The sequence below is a fragment of the Calliphora vicina genome, chromosome 4 (genome assembly GCF_958450345.1).
Source record: "Calliphora vicina chromosome 4, idCalVici1.1, whole genome shotgun sequence".
Taxonomy (NCBI): Eukaryota; Metazoa; Arthropoda; class Insecta; order Diptera; family Calliphoridae; genus Calliphora; species Calliphora vicina.
The window spans coordinates 59,035,916-59,053,864 of record NC_088783.1 but is presented as its reverse complement, the minus strand read 5'-3'; the positions used below and the strand labels follow the sequence as shown (position 1 = coordinate 59,053,864).

Genomic DNA, 17,949 nt, shown 5'->3' with positions numbered 1-17,949 from the left:
ACAGAACTAGAACAGAACTAGAACAGAACTAGAACAGAACTAGAACAGAACTAGAACAGAACTAGAACAGAACTAGAACAGAACTAGAACAGAACTAGAACAGAACTAGAACAGAACTAGAACAGAACTAGAACAGAACTAGAACAGAACTAGAACAGAACTAGAACAGAACTAGAACAGAACTAGAACAGATCTAGAACAGAACTAGAACAGAACTAGAACAGAACTAGAACAGAACTAGAACAGAACTAGAACAGAACTAGAACAGAACTAGAACAGAACTAGAACAGAACTAGAACAGAACTAGAACAGAACTAGAACAGAACTAGAACAGAACTAGAACAGAACTAGAACAGAACTAGAACAGAACTAGAACAGAACTAGAACAGAACTAGAACAGAACTAGAACAGAACTAGAACAGAACTAGAACAGAACTAGAACAGAACTAGAACAGAACTAGAACAGAACTAGAACAGAACTAGAACAGAACTAGAACAGAACTAGAACAGAACTAGAACAGAACTAGAACAGAACTAGAACAGAACTAGAACAGAACTAGAACAGAACTAGAACAGAACTAGAACAGAACTAGAACAGAACTAGAACAGAACTAGAACAGAACTAGAACAGAACTAGAACAGAACTAGAACAGAACTAGAACAGAACTAGAACAGAACTAGAACAGAACTAGAACAGAACTAGAACAGAACTAGAACAGAACTAGAACAGAACTAGAACAGAACTAGAACAGAACTAGAACAGAACTAGAACAGAACTAGAACAGAACTAGAACAGAACTAGAACAGAACTAGAACAGAACTAGAACAGAACTAGAACAGAACTAGAACAGAACTAGAACAGAACTAGAACAGAACTAGAACTAGAACAGAACTGTGATGATTTCAGGAATACTTAAAGAGCTTTGTAAATTATTTTATTTTTATATTTTTTTTTAAATTACGCAATTTATGACTCTTATATTAAGGACTTTTGCTAGTCATCACTCAACTCTCCTATAATTAAACTGTTTCTTTTTCAAGAGAACTTAAAAAAGGTCCTACATACTGCACCCCTTTTCTCAACAGCAATCACTTAAAATTGTCAGTTTTCTTACAATTTGTTACTTGTCATTGCCCATAAAAAAAAACTAAAGAAAAAATATTGAATAATCTTTTAAATTATCAACATAATTAATGATCCCAGTAAAATTGTCAAGTATTGTCTTAAATTTTTCATTTCATCGTTGCTGGACTTTAACGTTCATTGACATTGAAAATTGTGTCGAGTGTAACACAATACATGACCAAGTAAAAGTCAATTTATTATCGGGAATATTTGGCAAATTAATGATTGTGGCGGGCTTTATTTTTAGCCTGGTTAAGTGTCTTACTTGTATTACTTGAATTTCTCAAGAGAGTTTTATCTGCAAACAACATCAAAACATCGTTCACAACATCAAAAAATAAAAAAAATTAACAGAAACAGAAAACAAAAACAGCTTGTAAAACTTCGTAAAATTATTAATAAAACTACAAAATTAGGGTCAAGTAAAGGAGAAATAAAAGCTTGTAAAAAATATGACCCACACACGTTGTTTTTTTCAATAATTTATTGGTAGCAGTTGTAAGGTGGCACTTTAGCTGGCTACAAAAGTAAAATTCGTTCAAGTAATTATTTTTTAAAAGTAAATTTTTTGTAACTGGTTTGAAACTTTTTTGTTTGGCCAAAAATAACTGTTAATGTTTCTTTTTTGTTTTAGAATTTTATTGAATATTTTTCTAAAGCTTTTATCCTCTATTAGCCAGTCATTAATCATTTGTCTGAAATGAGCAATCTAGCAGAGTTGCTAGAGCACTTGATTAAAAATATGAGGTGGATATAGGAAGCCTTGCTAGTAGGTTGTTGGGTAACCAATGATAATGTTTCATAGTTAAAACATCAATCAAAGGGAAACTGGTTCCAAAGGCTGCCGGGGAAATACCTAATAATTGTGGATTAGTTTTATTGTGTGACATAGTAGCTGCTTATTTTCAGTAACTTGTTTGCTTCTTATCTAACTAATGATTTCAATTAGTTTTTTTGATATTTTTTATAATAATGATTGCTACAAATGTGTTTTTTTTTCTTCATTTGGAATGCTTTGCAAAAATTGGTCAAAGTATGGCTTAAAGGCATTTGATATGACATTCGCCAACAACATAAATTAAGATTAATTGTCTAGAAAACAATTAGATAGCAAAATCAGACTTAACAAAACGTAAAACACTGAAACAAAAATCGAATGTAAACAACAAGAAATTTGTTTTGAAAGCTGTTGATTTTTTTCTCATAAAAAACATATTTCTATTGTTGAGTTTCTATAGTTAATCTTGCTACCAGTTTTCTTCTGATCTTTTTTTTAACCTTTTTTTTATAAAAAAATTATAAATTAATAAAAAAAAAGCATAAATTTATAAACAGTTTACAAAAGCTTGAAGGTAAGCAGAAAAAATTTGATTCCTAACAACAAAAGTTAATTAGATTCTGTTCCAGTAAACAGAGTAGGAGCGAAGGCTTGTCGTTATTTTTCCGGGTTGTATTTTCTCACAAAAAAAACTCTAAATTTCTTAACATCCTTAAAATTGTTTTTGTTTTTAATATGTTTCAAAGAAAAAGTTTTCCTTAAAGTATGCTTAATTTCTTACAGCTTAAAAGTATGCAGCACAAATTTGTGTGTATAGATTTTAATAATAGAGCGAACATGTTTAAGTAGGAGTATTCTATACTGTTGTAAATTGTATTAAGAATAAATTACCGTAATATTTAATCATTTGAGAAAATTGTGCACATACCTGAAAGTAAAAAAAGGAGGAAAAATTTAATATTAATTTCGTATGAATTTAAACAGATATATTTTTAATATGTATTTAAAAATAAAAGCTATTAATAATAATTTAAAGCATATGTTAAATAGTAAAAGTTTATATAAAAGTTTTGGGAAAAGCAGAACTAAACTGGTTCACAGTTCAAGTTCTAGTACTAATTCAGTTCTAGTTCAGTTCTAGTTCAGTTCTAGTTCAGTTCTAGTTCAGTTCTAGTTCAGTTCTAGTTCAGTTCTAGTTCAGTTCTAGTTCAGTTCTAGTTCAGTTCTAGTTCAGTTCTAGTTCAGTTCTAGTTCAGTTCTAGTTCAGTTCTAGTTCAGTTCTAGTTCAGTTCTAGTTCAGTTCTAGTTCAGTTCTAGTTCAGTTCTAGTTCAGTTCTAGTTCAGTTCTAGTTCAGTTCTAGTTCAGTTCTAGTTCAGTTCTAGTTCAGTTCTAGTTCAGTTCTAGTTCAGTTCTAGTTCAGTTCTAGTTCAGTTCTAGTTCAGTTCTAGTTCAGTTCTAGTTCAGTTCTAGTTCAGTTCTAGTTCAGTTCTAGTTCAGTTCTAGTTCAGTTCTAGTTCAGTTCTAGTTCAGTTCTAGTTCAGTTCTAGTTCAGTTCTAGTTCAGTTCTAGTTCAGTTCTAGTTCAGTTCAGTTCTAGTTCAGTTCTAGTTCAGTTCTAGTTCAGTTCTAGTTCAGTTCTAGTTCAGTTCTAGTTCAGTTCTAGTTCAGTTCTAGTTCAGTTCTAGTTCAGTTCTAGTTCAGTTCTAGTTCAGTTCTAGTTCAGTTCTAGTTCAGTTCTAGTTCAGTTCTAGTTCAGTTCTAGTTCAGTTCTAGTTCAGTTCTAGTTCAGTTCTAGTTCAGTTCTAGTTCAGTTCTAGTTCAGTTCTAGTTCAGTTCTAGTTCAGTTCTAGTTCAGTTCTAGTTCAGTTCTAGTTCAGTTCTAGTTCAGTTCTAGTTCAGTTCTAGTTCAGTTCTAGTTCAGTTCTAGTTCAGTTCTAGTTCAGTTCTAGTTCAGTTCTAGTTCAGTTCTAGTTCAGTTCTAGTTCAGTTCTAGTTCAGTTCTAGTTCAGTTCTAGTTCAGTTCTAGTTCAGTTCTAGTTCAGTTCTAGTTCAGTTCTAGTTCAGTTCTAGTTCAGTTCTAGTTCAGTTCTAGTTCAGTTCTAGTTCAGTTCTAGTTCAGTTCTAGTTCAGTTCTAGTTCAGTTCTAGTTCAGTTCTAGTTCAGTTCTAGTTCAGTTCTAGTTCAGTTCTAGTTCAGTTCTAGTTCAGTTCTAGTTCAGTTCTAGTTCAGTTCTAGTTCAGTTCTAGTTCAGTTCTAGTTCAGTTCTAGTTCAGTTCTAGTTCAGTTCTAGTTCAGTTCTAGTTCAGTTCTAGTTCAGTTCTAGTTCAGTTCTAGTTCAGTTCTAGTTCAGTTCTAGTTCAGTTCTAGTTCAGTTCTAGTTCAGTTCTAGTTCAGTTCTAGTTCAGTTCTAGTTCAGTTCTAGTTCAGTTCTAGTTCAGTTCTAGTTCAGTTCTAGTTCAGTTCTAGTTCAGTTCTAGTTCAGTTCTAGTTCAGTTCTAGTTCAGTTCTAGTTCAGTTCTAGTTCAGTTCTAGTTCAGTTCTAGTTCAGTTCTAGTTCAGTTCTAGTTCAGTTCTAGTTCAGTTCTAGTTCAGTTCTAGTTCAGTTCTAGTTCAGTTCTAGTTCAGTTCTAGTTCAGTTCTAGTTCAGTTCTAGTTCAGTTCTAGTTCAGTTCTAGTTCAGTTCTAGTTCAGTTCTAGTTCAGTTCTAGTTCAGTTCTAGTTCAGTTCTAGTTCAGTTCTAGTTCAGTTCTAGTTCAGTTCTAGTTCAGTTCTAGTTCAGTTCTAGTTCAGTTCTAGTTCAGTTCTAGTTCAGTTCTAGTTCAGTTCTAGTTCAGTTCTAGTTCAGTTCTAGTTCAGTTCTAGTTCAGTTCTAGTTCAGTTCTAGTTCAGTCCTAGTTCAGTTCTAGTTCTAGTTTAGTTCAAGGATAGTTTACCAGGAACTCTGGGGCATAAATATTGTTAACGATTTGTTGGTTGTGCTCCTAGGTATTAGACCCTTTGTATTTACTTTAGCTAATTGTAAAGAGTTCTCTTTTAAATTGTATATCTAATCAAAACATTTCCCAACTTCATCTTCAATAAACGAACCGCACGAAAACCAATATTTGATAAATTCAGCACCAATGTCATTAAATACTAGGGCAAAAATACACTTAACAATCTCCACAGTAATTAACAATAACTTTAATTTGCATAAATTTATTGAAATATAAACAACAAAACTCTATATACATAAATAAATAATCATTTGCATTTGAAAACAAAAATGATGAAATAATGATGATGTTGTAAAAAGTTGCACAATTCGTGTAAGTACTCAGAGCCAACCAATAAAACAACTTATCTAAGTATTTACAACAATAAATTTGTAAAATAAACAAAGAATCCAACATTTTCAAATACAGGCCAAACAAATTTGGGTGTTAGAAATCACATTGATTAACAATGAGCGAGAAAAAAAAACAAACATTTCAAGCGCTTTTTTTTTACCCAGTGGCACAATTTTAAATGTAAAACATATATTTTTCTTATCATTTAGATGGAACATGGCAAAAAGTATCACCTGAGTATGTGATGATGTATCTATTGTTAATGAAACACAATTCAAACAAAACAATTTTCAAGTTTTCACTTTCGAAATACTTGTAACCTCGCAGTAAAATACTTTTTTTCAAGTTTTTTTTTTATTCGTTGGTTACTCGTATCATCTGTCTGTGTTTATGTACTTTTTGTATTATTACTTACATGTAGATTATTATTTATTTATTTACATTTTACACATTTTAATCTTATTGTTGTTGTCTTTATAGTATTTTAGTCACAAGTGTAACGAACGTACCAGTGGAAATAAGAAACCAACAAGTTCACAGTGTAACGATAACTACTAACTTATGTTGTTTTGTTTAATAAAAAAAATTATTTTAAAAAGTTTTCAAAAATAAAAATTTCTAATATTTTCTTTTGGGATTTTATCGGTTTCATTTTCATTTGTTGTAATATCTTTTTTCTTATTTAACCTTTTGTTAAATAATTGTTGTGGTTGGCTTTATTTCAATCACTTTTTTTCAAAAATCTTTCAGTTTTACTTTTGTTGATTTTAAAGATGATGATGATGTTTATTTTAATGCGTATTAAAGTCATGTTGTTTTTTCTTCATATCGCTATCTTTTTGATATTTAGCAATTTTTTTTCTTCAATCATTTATTTGTTGATTTTTCATATTAAACATGTCATTTTTAATTAGATGTTTAAAAGTGAAAAAAAGTGTAAATTTCACCATGCATATGTACATATAGATATTGTTGTCAGTCTTAAAGATGATTAAAATAATTTTTAAGTAAATAAATATCTGAACACAAGTATAAACAATTTTGTAATTAAGCCGATGAAAAGATTGACAGTCAATGAATCAAAACAGAGAGACTGACAGCGAAATAGGCAAGTAGACTCTTAGGCAGACAGTTTAAATTTCAACTATGAAAATTATGATTTAACTTTAAGAAAGTATTGAAAATGTAAACCTATTTGTAATGAAGGTAGATTTTTGTAAATGTCATTTTCGAAATGGTCAATTGCAAGGGTGACTGCTAATAAAATCACATTTTCTAAAAAGTACCTATTCAAAAAAGTTATTTTTAAAGTGCTTCACTTCAAGAAAGTACAAAGTTATGAAAGGACCTTAAAAAAGTATCATTTCTAGAAATGCATTTATTAAAACAAAAATAGGTTTGTATGAAAGTTGAGGATTATAGAGTGTTTGAACTAGAACTGAGCTAGAACTGAACTAGAACTGAACTAGAACCGAACTAGAACTAGAACTGAACTAGAACTGAACTAGAACTGAACTAGAACTGAACTAGAACTGAACTAGAACTGAACTAGAACTGAACTAGAACTGAACTAGAACTGAACTAGAACTGAACTAGAACTGAACTAGAACTGAACTAGAACTGAACTAGAACTGAACTAGAACTGAACTAGAACTGAACTAGAACTGAACTAGAACTGAACTAGAACTGAACTAGAACTGAACTAGAACTGAACTAGAACTGAACTAGAACTGAACTAGAACTGAACTAGAACTGAACTAGAACTGAGCTTGATTTTATGTTAGAAACCTTTAAAAGTAAACAAATACAATCAGGTTTAATTTTCCTTAAACAATTTTTAAATTCTTTCTTATTTTATTTTAAGAAAATTAAATCACTTAACTTCATTTAGTACAACAAAATCTCTACAAGTATTTATGTACATTTGTTGTTATGAAGTCTGTAAGTAACTCCTGTCATTTTGCTTATTTAATGCAGCAAATTAAATTTAACGAAAATTGTTATTTAAATGGTCATTTTAAATTCCAAACACGTTGTAAATGCGCACAACATTAAAAAGAAAGATCTAATAAAAACCGCAATTACTTAAAAAAAAACTCAAACCAAAATAAATTTAAAAAATACAGCAGCAGCTCAAAGAAATTAATGAATGAGAGAAAATAAAAACAACAATTTTTACACAATTACCCAAAAATTAATTTAATTATTTTAATAAAAAAAAGTAAATAAAATTCATGGCAATTAAACGACTATTACGATTTCAAACAATTTGTAATATTTGTATCTTTAATTTATTGTCTCCTCTGCATTTAACTCTCCAACATATTTTGCCGAAGAAGCTTATATTTTGGGGAGGGTTTGAAAATTCACAACTAAATCAAGTAATAAATAATTGTTAACTGTTGTGTTTTTGTTAATATTTAATTTGGTTTTTGATAGATATTCGATTTGTTGTTAGTTTTGCTGTTATTATGGTTTGAAAAACAATACAATACGAGTAGTACCAACCTTTTATGATGGCTTACAAAGCCAAGTTAATTTAGTTAAATTTAAATGCAAAAAACATACATTAAACAACAATTGAGTTTGTAAAAAAATCTAAAAATAGACATGTTTTTATGTGTTCATTTGGGTTTTTAAAATGACTCGAGAAGAACGTCATGCACATGTCATAAAATACAGGGTGAGAAAATTTTAAATTTCACTGACTCGATATTTTTCTTTCAAAAAAAAATGCCATAGAAGCTACCAGAAACTTATTGTGAGTGTGTTTGATCGGTTTCCGAAGTGGTGATTTTGACACGGACTACAAAGATTGCACGCCAGTCAAAAAAGAAGACCATGATTTGGAGGCAATACTCCATGAAGATTTTTGTAAAACTCAACAAGAGCTTGCAAAATAATTGGGAGCTACTCAATCAGCAATTTCAAAACGTTTGCAAGCAGCAATATTCCTCCAAAAGCAGGGATTGGGTGGGTATCATACGAATTGAAGCGGATAGACCTTTAAAGAGATTTTGTTTGCCCGAAATGATGCTTAAACGCTACAAAAGAAAAACATTTCACAACCAATCATTACTTGCGATGAAATATGGATCCATTACAATAACCCGAAGCATCAAAGATCGTATGTGAAACCCGACCAACCATCCGAATCGACCAAAGAAAAATATCCATGGCGCTAAGGTAATGCTTTGGTTTTGGTGTTAGCAAAAGGGTCCTATCTATTATGAGCTGCTGACCGTCACAATGAAGTGGTTGAGAAGTTTTGCCTCAGCCGCTTTATAGACCAGACCGTGGCCGTCCGACTACTATTTGCTTCGATCGATGCACTCGATCGCTCTCTTTGGGATACCCTTCACTTTGGAGCAGAGCATCCGAAAGTGGCTTGATTCGTTCTTGGCCTCAAAGTGTTTACAATGAAGTGGTTGGGATGTTTTGCCTCACCCGCTTTATAGACCAGACCGTGCCCGTCCGACTACTATTTGTTTCGATCGATGCACTCGATCGATCTCTCTGGGATACGCTTCACTTTGGAACAGAGTATTCGAAATTGGCTTGATTCGTTCTGTGGCCACAAAAGTATTTACAATGAAGTGGTTGGGATGTTTTGCCTCACCAGCTTTATAGACCAGACCGTGCCGGTCCGACTACTATTTCTTTCGACCGACGCACTCGATCGCTCTCTTTGGGATACCCTTGACTTTGGAACAGAGTATCCGAAAGTGGCTTGATTCGTTCTTGGCTTCAAAAGTGTTTACAATGAAGAGGTTGTGATGTTTTGCCTCACCCGCTTTATAGACCAGACCGTGCCCGTCCGACTACTATCTGTTTCGATCGATGCACTCGATCGCTCTCTCTGGGATACGCTTCACTTTGGAACAGAGTATTCGAAATTGGATTGATTCGTTCTGTGGCCACAAAAGTATTTACAATGAAGTGGTTGGGATGTTTTGCCTCACCAGCTTTATAGACCAGACCGTGCCGGTCCGACTACTATTTGTTTCGACCGACGCACTCGATCGCTCTCTTTGGGATACCCTTGACTTTGGAACAGAGTATCCGAAAGTGGCTTGATTCGTTCTTGGCTTCAAAAGTGTTTACAATGAAGAGGTTGTGATGTTTTGCCTCACCCGCTTTATAGACCAGACCGTGCCCGTCCGACTACTATCTGTTTCGATCGATGCACTCGATAGCTCTCTCTGTAATACGTTTCACTTTGGAACAGAGTATCCGATATTGGTTTGATTCGTTATTGGCCTCAAAAGATGAGCAGTTTCTTTGGCACGGAATCCATATGTTGCCAGAAAAATGGGTAACAATGGCCAATACTTTGAATAAATTTTTCAAAGTATTGGCCATCAAAATAAAAGCTAAAAATTTTAAAAAATTTCGCATTTTAATCAGACAGAATTTGACCGATGGCATGGTATATATGTTGGCTTTGAGGGCCGCTGTGATTTGTGGCTTATTCGCATAGACTTAAGAAAACCTTGCGAAATTGCACGATCTCAGGTCAAATCACCTGCGCGTGAGATGACCTTGACCTCAAATCGCTCGTGCAGAATGTTCAGTGTGTCATGTCGTTTGTTATCTTATCTATATCATCAATTTCAGGTCAAAATAATATGGTAATCATCGACATATAGCGCTCGCCTTTGACGCTCAACAAAACATGGATCGTTAGTGGCGCCAGTCCAAAACCCATATAAAACTGTAACTTTTCCGTGATGCATTGAACGCTCTTGAATCTCATGTGGACTGATATCGTTCAAAATTCAACAATTTTGTTTGTTGACGTATCCATTCATCCAGAAAAGGGCATAATATATTTGTTTCTCTCTGTGTAGTTGGTTTTTTTTCACATTATTGTACTTTAAACTTTGTTTTCATACCAAAAAAACAATACAACAAAAGAAGATTTGAAATTCATAAATAGAGTCAAAAAGGCCAAAAATAACATTAAACTTTGATGATCCGTTGTTATTATTATTATATGACTGTCCGTCCCTCCCCTCCGTACGTCCGTCCATCAGTAAATAGTTGCCATACACGTACTACGGTCGTATGCAGGCAGCCAGGCAGGCTAGGCTGACTGGCATTCAGTCATGTATGAATATAAAACAATATCATAAAACTTCATTCACATGCCATAATAGTGCAGATGAAGAAGGCCTGCTGCTGCATTCGCATCATCATTTCCAGTTGTTTGATTCCAGAGTAATTTTACCTCTTCACTCCATCCATCCAAACATGTGTGTTTTAGTTATTAGTAATTGTTGTGTATGTCGCATGTTGTCTGAAGCTGTGTTATGACAATTGTGTTTAAAACTTAAATTTAGAGATTGTTTTTTTTGAGAGAGAGAGATTTGTTAGCAAATTTATCTTGTTTTAGATCTTAATAAACGATTAAAATAACAATGATCATGATGCTGGCTGGCAAAGACAAAAAAGCGTAGAGATGCTGCTGTTTGATTGTTTTAAAAAAAAAAATTAAGCCACAACACTGTACAGTTGTAATGGCCAAGTTTAAATACAGTAAATATTACTACATTTATTGTCTTATTTGTAGTTGCTGTTGCTGTACTACTAGTATTTAATTTTATGAAAGAAAAACAGTATTTGTAATTGGCTGCCAATGTAGTCAGCTTCACATTGCAATGTTGTGAGTATAAATTTAAATGTTTGGAATGCTTTAAAAGCTTTAAGACCGGGTTACAATGAATGCACTTTTTCTGTTTGTTTTTTTTAAGCCAGACTTAAAGACTTTGTTTGTAAATTTTATTCATGCTGGCTGCAAATTAACTGAGTAGTGTATGAAAGAAATGCTGACGAATGGCTGTGTGTTTTTATAATTTCGCATAATTTGAAGAAAACACAAAAAAGCTTTTCTACACGTTATAGAAATATTTTCTTTTAATTATTACTAGACAGTCATTTTATTTGAAGTATTATTATGGAGTTGCTTATTTTTGTTTCTATTTTTTTGTTAACAAGTTATGAATGTTTTAATGAAAATTATAAGACACTTAGCAAAATACCAGCATTCAAGAGCAAATCAAAGAAATTTTGGGAAATATTAAAACTAGATTTTCGACTTCTTTACTTAAATAAATTAAATATATTGTACTATAAATTTAGCAGAAAAATACAAACAAATTTTGTAAAAATAAAAAAAAATTCGGATTAAAAAATATTTTTCCCAATTTTGACCCAATGTCGGTCAGAATTTCTATGGCATTGTAAAGTTCTTTGAATTCAACAGCAAATCAAAGAAAATTTGGGAAATATTTAAACTAGATTTTCAACTTCTTTACTTAAATAAATTAAGTATATTTTACTATAAATCTAGCACAAAAATACAAACAAATTTTATAAAAAAAAAAAAATTTTGAAAAAAAAATTCTGATTAAAAACAATTTTTCCCGATTTTGACCAATTGTGGGTCAGAATTTCTATGGCATTGTAAAGTTCTTTGCACTGCCTTTCATTTGATATCCATATTGTCTTTGTACATGTTATCGAGTTATAGGGTCCAAAAATCGAGGTAGTTGGGTTTTCGGCTTATAGCTCAGTTAGTTTTTGGCCGATTTTCCTGATTTTAAAGAGCAACCGAGGCAGGACTATACGCGATATATTGATGTACCAATCATGTTTGTAAGTTAATTGAGGGCTTCGGAAAATTGATTTCAACAGACAGGCGGACAAATGGACATGGTATATATATTCTGGATCGTTATAGATAGTGAAGTCGATATAGCAATGTCTGTCTGTATGTTGAAATTAGCTTTCCGTAGCCCCTAAATAACTTACATACATGATTCATACATCAATATGTCGGGAATTCTTCCGGCTCGGTTGCTATTTAAAATCGGCCCACAAATGGCGATTTTTGGCCTATTTTTAATTTATATCTGGATTACTAAGACATTAATATAGACAATATGGATATCTAATGATAGATATTTGAAAGTCCATTGCAACGATGTATATAAAGCTATATTAAGTTCGACCTACAATGGGTCAAAATCGGGAAAAATATTTTTTAACCCGAATTTTTTTTTTCATCAAAAATTTGTTTGTCATAAATTGTTTTTTCAAAAACAAAAATTTAAAAATTTTAAACAAAAATTTGGAAAAAAAAATTTTTTATATTTAAAAAAAAAAACAAGTAAGAGAGATATATTCGGCTGTGACGAATCTTATATACCCTTCACCAAATTATATTTTAAAATAAATTTTTTTAGGTAAACAAAATTTAATTTTTTTGTAATTGTTTTTAAAATTTTTTTTTTTTTTTGAAATTGTTTTTTAATTTTTTTTAAAAAAAGTTTTTTCCAATTTTTTTTTTTAATGTATGACAAAAAAAATTTTTTTATGAAAAAAAAATTTGGGTTAAAAAATATTTTTCCCGATTTTGAGCCATTGTAGGTCCAACTTACTATAGCCTTATCTACATCGTTGCAATGAACTTTGAAATATCTATAATTAGATATCCATATTGTCTATATTAATGACTTAGTAATCCAGATATAGATCAAAAATAGGTCAAAAATCGAGGTTGTCCCGTTTTTTTGCTCATATCTCCGTTATTTATGGACCGATTTTGCTGATTTTAATAGCAAACTTCTCGAAAGCATGTCTGACAGAATTATTGAAGATTTGGATCCCGAAGATATCTGGGGTCTACAGAAAATTGATTTCAACAGACAGACAGATGGACGGACATGGCTTAATCGACTCCGCTATCTATAAGGATCCAGATTATATATACTTTATAGGGTCGGAAATGAAAAATGTAGAAATTACAAACATATATATATCCTTCTCACGAAGGTGAAGGGTATAATTAGTTTTAAGTATAATTTGGTGAAAGGTATCTAAGATTCGTCACAGCCGAATATAGCTCTCTTACTTGTTAAATATTTATTTCTCACAGTGTTTAATTTATCTAGTACCTCAATTTACAGTTGTTTAGCTATTATGTTTATGGTCATGTTTCTTGACTGACTCTCGTGTCTAATGGTTAGAGGTTCCATGCGAAATCATTAAAAGCAAAAGTGTGTGAGTGGGTTGATTGTTTGGTTGGGTTGGTGGAAATCATGATTTCTTTTGTAATACGAATCAAGCATAAACAAGATTTTAATAAAGTTTCCATCATTGTAAGAGGTTTACATAGTTAAACTGATTAGAATTTTAAAGCATTTTAAACTAAAGTTTGGAATAATATAAATTAGTGGAGAATTGAAAGACGTAAAAAGATAGAATGAGTTAAAATTGAAAACAAAACAAAAACTTTGTGATAATTTAAATTGAAATGAGAAACGGAGAAGTCTTTATTATGCTAATATTGGACCATATAATGACATTGGATTGATGCTAAAATTGGACTATATGACCACCTAAGATTGATGCTAATATTGGACTACAGAGAGACCTTGGATTGATGGTAATTATGGTCTATATAAAGACCTAGGATTGATGCTAATATTGGACTATATAATGACCTCGGATAGATGCTAAAATTGGACTATATAAAGACCTAGGATTGATGCTAATATTGGACTATATAATGACCTTGGATTGATGCTAAAATTGGACTATATAAACACCTAAGATTGATGCTAATATTGGACTACAGAGAGACCTTGGATTGATGCTAATATTGGACTATATAAATACCTTGGATTGATGCGAATATTGGACTATATAATGACCTTGGATTGATGATAATATTGGACTATTTAATCTCCTCGGATAGATGCTAATATTGGACTACAGAGAGACCTTGGATTGATGCTAATATTGGACTATATAAAGACCTTGGATTGATGCTAATATTGGACTATATTAAGACCTTCGATTTATGCTAATATTGAAATGAGAAACGTAGAAGTCTTTATTAAATTATTTCAGCTAATATTTTTATTTTTATTACAACAAAATTCATAAGAACAGCTGTAAATTGATTGCACAGAACAGAAATAATTAAATTTTTTTCCAGCTAATTTTTTCAAGTCAAATAGTACACATCCTGACCCTTACTTTTCTTTGAAATGCAACCTCTATTGTTTTAATAGTGCAAATTTATTTACTTCTTTCTGTTAATGCTTGAAATAAATATATGACAATGTTTTATCATATGAGATGACTAACAACAACTGTGAAATCTTGCTGTAATGTCCTAATATTATTTAAAAGTCATATTTTCCAATAAATTTCATAATTATGTAAAGCTTTTACTGTATTCATTTGAAATATAAAAAAAAAAAACTGAAAATTCGCCCGAAAAATCCATGAGCCAACAACATGTTGCATACTCACATTTCAAATTGACTAAAAGTTCTGTAGAAAAAGGAGCGGGAACTGAATGACAAATGGAAATAAATAAAAATCATAATAGGGTTATTCACTGCAAAGAAAAAACAATAAACAAACCTGTGCTTAATTTTTTAATAATGCAGCCTATTAGAGAAAAATTTAATTGGAAATAATGGATGCTAAAATTGGACTACATAAAGACCTTGGATTGATGCTAATATTAGACTATATAATGACCTCGGATAGATGCTAATATTGGACTACAGAGAGACCTTGGATTGATGCTAATATTGGACTATTAAGGACCTTGGATTGATGCTAATATTGGACTATATAATGATCTTGGATTGATGATAATATTGGACTATATAATGACCTTGGATTGATGTTAATATTGGACTATATAAACCCCTACGATTGAAGCAAATATTGAATTATAGAAAGACCTTGGATTGATGCTAATATTGGACTATATGAAGACCTCGGATAGATGCTAATATTGGACTGTACAAAGGCCTTGGATTGATGCTAATATTGGACTATATGGAGACCATGGGTTAATGCTAATATTGGACTATATAATGACCTTGGATTGATGCTAATATTGGACTATATAAAGGCCTAGGATTGATGCTAATGTTGGACTATATAATGACCTCGGATAGATGCTAATATTGGACTATATAAAGACCTAGGATTGATGCTAATATTGGACTATATAATGACCTCGAATTGATGTTAATATTGGACTATATAAACCCCTACGATTGAAGCAAATATTGAATTATAGAAAGACCTTGGATTGATGCTAATATTGGACTATATGGAGACCATGGGTTAATGCTAATATTGGACTATATAATGACCTTGGATTGATGCTAATATTGGACTATATAAAGGCCTAGGATTGATGCTAATATTGGACTATATAATGACCTCGGATAGATGCTAATATTGGACTATACAAAGACCTTGGATTGATGATAATATTGGACTATAGAATGACCTCGGATAAATGCTAATATTGGACTATACAAAGACCTTGGATTGATGATAATATTGGATTATATAAAGACATACGATTGAAGCAAATATTGAATTATAGAAAGACCTTGGATTGATGCTAATATTGGACTATATATATAATGACCTTGAATGGATTCTAATATTGGACTATATAAAGACCTTGGATTGGCTGTATTGTGGCCTACGATTGATGCTAATATTGGACTATATAATGACCTACGATTAATTCTAATAATTGGACTACGATTGAAACTGATATTGGAACACGAATTCCTGTGGCTTATCAAGGTATTTAACTAAGACTTTTTAAAATATTTCAGAATTCAAATACATAGTTTGCCTTTCAATTAAATCTCCTACATTTTTCTTTCCTCTGAATACCCTTAATAAAATTCCCATTTAATTAAACACAAAAAACCATTGATGTTTCTGATGAAAAGCTTATCTTTCATTTCATATAGTTTTACATTGAAAAAAAAAACTTTTTATTCAGGGTGATGAATATAGTTTAAAAAAGAAACAAAAAGGCCAAATTTTATCAAATATATATTATTTTTTCGCAGTTGGCAAACAACAAAGCGAAAAAAAAACACCAGGTTGGTTTATAACCTCAGAGAGTATTGGCAAATGATGAATAATACGTTGTTTTAATTCTAGGAATTAATGAATGCATTCAGATAATTAAAGCTGTCCCGAAAACAAAAAATGTGGCATTAAAAGTTACACAGAATTTTACAAAGTTTTAAATGAATAATATCTCTTTCAATTGCGTAGCGAATTTGTTGATATTTAATAGTGATCTATTTGGGATTGTAAGAAACATGAATAAATCAATAGAAGTTATTAAAATTATTTGCTGTAGGAGACAAAATGATTTAAACACACAGTATGCAGATTCAAACAATTTTATCTTGCAAAATTAGAATTTCCAAACAAGGGATAAATTTAAATTTGCAAATCGTTTAAAGAGGAAAACGCGCAATTGCTCATTTAACAATGGATTGTTTAAAGACAAATTTTCTTCCATTTTCTTAACTTTTTCAAATAATCAGAACTTATGTTAGTAATTTAAGGAATTAATTTTTATTTTCTTCAGTTTTATAGGTAAATTATGTTCATATTTGTTTCTATAATTTCCTTTTAGTTAAAATATTCCTTTAAAATTCCTCATTTATTTTCTTAAAATCCATTTAAATAAAAAGCGAAAACTATTTCTCATAATTAAGATTTAATGCCAGCGATAACCTACGAATTGAAACGTGTACCTGTAGATTTCTTTATTATACGAGCGAGTATTTACACAAAAAAATAATTCCAAATTTACGTTTAAATTTACGATTACTATTGTACAATATAGCAAATGTGTGTGAGTCTGCTGCATGTTGCCCTTTTTAGCCTGCAAATGAACACCAACAAAATCACAGCTAAATTAAGCCTCTTTTTTTTTGCACAAATTGTATGTGATTTTCTTTTAATGGCTTTAAATGACTTCGAAGCTACTTGGTTGGAGGGGGCAATACTACACAAAGAAAAGTTTAAGTTTAAATTTATTTATAAATAAAATGACCTTAACCTAAACGCTAATCACATTAATATAATGTAGAAACACAACAGCATTTATATGTAGTTACAACCAAGAGTATAACTAAGACAATTTAGAAAGAAATATAGCTGTATTTAATAGTTAGGGTAATAACAACAATTCTCAAAAGGTAAAATTTAAACTTTTTTTTAATACCTACGATTGAAGCTAATTTCGGACTGTATACACCCCTCCGATTGAACTACATACAGATCTACGATCGAAACCAATATTGGACTATATAAAGACCTAGGATTGAAATCAATATTGGACTATATTAAGACCTAAGTATGAAGCCAATATTGGAGTATATTGGAGTATCTAGGATTGAAGCCAATATTGGACTATATTAAGACCTAGGATTAAAGCCAATATTGCACTATATTAAGACCTAAGTATGAAGCCAATATTGGACTATATAAAGACCTAGGATTAAAGCCAATATTGGACTATATAAAGATCTAGGATTAAAGCCAATACTGGACTATATAAAGAAATGGGATTGAAGCCAATATTGAACTATATAAAGACCCAGGATTGAAGCCAGTATTGGACTATATAAAGACCTAGGATTGAAGCTAATATTGGACTATATAAAGATCTAGGATTGAAGCCAATATTGGACTATATAAAGACCTAGGATTGAAGCTAATATTGGACTATATAAAGACCTAGGATTAAAGACAATATTGGACTATAGAAAGACCTAGGATTAAAGCCAAAATTGGACTATATAAAGACTTGGATTGAAACCAGTATTGGACTATATAAAGCCCTACGATTGAAA

General features: G+C 31.3%; 1 protein-coding gene and 1 long non-coding RNA gene across 2 annotated transcripts in view; both read right to left on the bottom strand.

Moving 5' to 3' along the window:
• LOC135958942 (uncharacterized) overlaps window positions 1-17,949 on the bottom strand; it is a 625,963-nt gene that overhangs the window by 73,084 nt on the left and 534,930 nt on the right. The gene's annotated exons all lie outside the window — the stretch shown is intronic.
• Window positions 2,763-17,949, bottom strand: part of LOC135958943 (uncharacterized) — a 131,041-nt gene continuing 115,854 nt past the window's right edge. The window contains exon 3 of the long non-coding RNA XR_010576479.1: window positions 2,763-2,832. This is a non-coding gene — a long non-coding RNA (uncharacterized LOC135958943). The remainder of the gene's footprint in view (window positions 2,833-17,949) is intronic.